We start from the raw sequence: 2,711 nt of genomic DNA on the forward strand, positions 1-2,711 counted from the left end.
AATCCTCAGGTCCGGAGAGTTTTGGCTGAAACTCTCCATCCTCAAGAACAATCTTTGTTATGTCAAAAAATGTCTCAGATCAATAACCAGGAACTGGCCAAGTCCCTGGATGTTTACCACAAGACATGTTTTCTAAGAAGTAGTTCTCCAAGTTGGGTCTGAGTTGAAACAAATCCCAAAACAATGTTAGGGAAGTTCCTTGTCTCTTGGCTTGGGCTGTGGGTAGGGAAGATCTTATATATTAACCCTTTGATATTTTTTAATATTCATGATTAAAAATTCTTCTTTCTCTTTTCTGCAGATACTCAATGATTAATAGGGCACTTAGGCCCTTTAAAAATGGAAAATCAAAGTCATGTAACTGAGATCATTCTCCTGGGACTTTCACAGAATGCAAATATTCAGAAAATGGCATTCATTATATTCTTAGTTTTCTATCTTGCAAATGTTGGAGGGAGTTTGTTTATTGTTGTGACCATCATTTGCACACCTTCTCTTTTGGGTTCCCCAATGTACTTCTTCCTAGCCTTTCTATCTCTCTTGGATCCAGCTTCTCCTCTGTCATTGTTCCTAAAGTTACCAGAGACTCTCTCTAGAAAAGAAAAATCATATCCTTCCAAAACTGTATGGGTCAGATTTTTGCACAGTTCTTGGCTGTTTTTGAGGTGATTGTCCTCACATCCATGGCTTTTGACAGGTATGTGGCTATCTGTAAGCCTCTGCACTATGTAATAATCATGAATCGGTCCCTGTGTTTGTTGCTGGTGGGAGTAGCCTGGGCTGTGGGGGTTAATGCATTCTATGATTCAGATTTTCTTCATGCTTCCCTTACCCTTTTGTGGGCCTAATGTAATCGATCACTTTACATGTGACTTGTACATTTTGCTGGAACTTGCCTGTACTGACACCCATATACTTGGTCTGATGGTTGTGGCCAACAGTGGCTTAATCTGTATGATCAACTATTCAATTTTGCTTGTCTCCTATGGTGTTATCCTGAACTCTCCTAGGACACACAGCTCAGCAGCATGTTGCAAAGCCCTTTCTATTTGTGGCTCCCACATCACAGTTGTTGTCTTATTTTTCGTACCATGTATATTTGAATATACAAGGCCTACCATTACTTTCTCTTTTGATAAAATGGTGGCAATATTTTATAGCTTTCTAACTCCTTTATTAAATCCATTGATCTACACATTTAGAAATACAGAAATGAAGAATGCTGTGAAGAAACTGTGGAGCAAAACAGTGATTAATGTTGAAAAATAAATAATTGAAGGAATTTTTTAAAAGATAAATTAGATGTCTCACCTTGACTTTTCTGCACAACCTCAAAATAAAGTCAAAACAGATAATATAAGAATTTTGTGTCTTGCTGAGGAAAAATATTTTTAATGCTATTTTTTTCATAATTTACACTGAAGATATGTTTAGCAGTATAGGGAGGAAAAGGCACAGCAACACCGTGTTAATGCATAGAATGCTGATAGAAGGAAATCCTAATTTTAAGTTACCAAGAAGCATTTTGTTCATGCTTCACAAATGCAACTTAAAAAAAATGAAAAAACCAAACATTACAGTGAAATAAAGAGAATAAACTTCTCAAGCCAAGAAAAAAAAGTTTACTAATTTATTTATAAGACACTAAATAGTTAAAATACATTATTCTAAAAAAAGTTTTTTAAAGGTGGATTTGGACATACCTATGACATCCTGTAATGTAGAATTTAACTATTAGCAAAAAAAAAAAAGATTTCAAAAAAAGGGAAGTATTTTAATCATAAAAGACTCCATATATGAGCAAGACATGGTATTGGAGTAAGAGCAGCAAAGTCCTATTTTTCCCCCATAACAGTGAGGCCCCATCCTTTCCCTATATGTTGATTAGGCAACCCTTAAGACTTAAAACAAGACTTAAAGGAGATTATGGTGGTTGCTCTGTGGGTAGAGTGTTTGGCTTGGAGTCAGGAAGACATGATTTCAAAGTCCACCTCAGACAATTTTTAGTTGTGTGACTCTGATAAAGTCACTCAGTCTTAGCTTGTTTAATATCATAATCCAGGTAATAATAGCAAGACTTAAGACTTAAAACAAGAGATTAATTATATATTTTTTTGTTTCTGTTGTTAATCTTTCTTCTTTTCTTAGCTTCTCTGAGAGATTAGGAGGAGAGCATAGTTATTTGGAATGGGAATGTCATGTGAAGATTTTGTCCTGTATGAAAGCTACAGAAAGAATGAGGAAAAGGTTCATTCATTCAAAATAATTTGGTCTCATAATCTAATAATGAATAAGATTTTAGATTAGATGGGGAATGAAGGTAAGGGTGAATTAAATCAATTTATTTTAATTGGACACTGAAAATCAATGTCTTTCAAATTAATTGCTAAGAAGTTAAGAGAGGCAGAGATAGATAGAGACAGAGAGACAGAGAGACAGAAAAATAGAGACAGAGAGAGATAGGCATATGATGGACTCTTTTGGTCAACTGGCAAAACATATGGAAACTCTTTTCAAGTGTCTGAGATAAAACCTTTCACTGAATAGTATTTCATATGCATCAAATATATAAATATAGATTTACAAAAGAAACTATATTTGTACTCTGGGAACTTGGTCAGTTCATTGGAACACATGAAGTTAATTAATATTCTAAGATGTTTTGCTTGCTCCAGGAACTTGGCCAGTTGTTGGACAGAGTGAAAACATTT

General features: G+C 34.7%; 1 pseudogene; it reads left to right on the top strand.

The window, feature by feature from the left end:
- Window positions 1-339: 339 nt before the first annotated feature.
- On the top strand, window positions 340-1,269 carry LOC114051869 (annotated as a pseudogene).
- Window positions 1,270-2,711: the final 1,442 nt, after the last annotated feature.

Source organism: Vombatus ursinus, unplaced genomic scaffold, assembly GCF_900497805.2.
Source record: "Vombatus ursinus unplaced genomic scaffold, bare-nosed wombat genome assembly UNPS02014806.1, whole genome shotgun sequence".
In the NCBI taxonomy this organism is placed as follows: Eukaryota; Metazoa; Chordata; class Mammalia; order Diprotodontia; family Vombatidae; genus Vombatus; species Vombatus ursinus.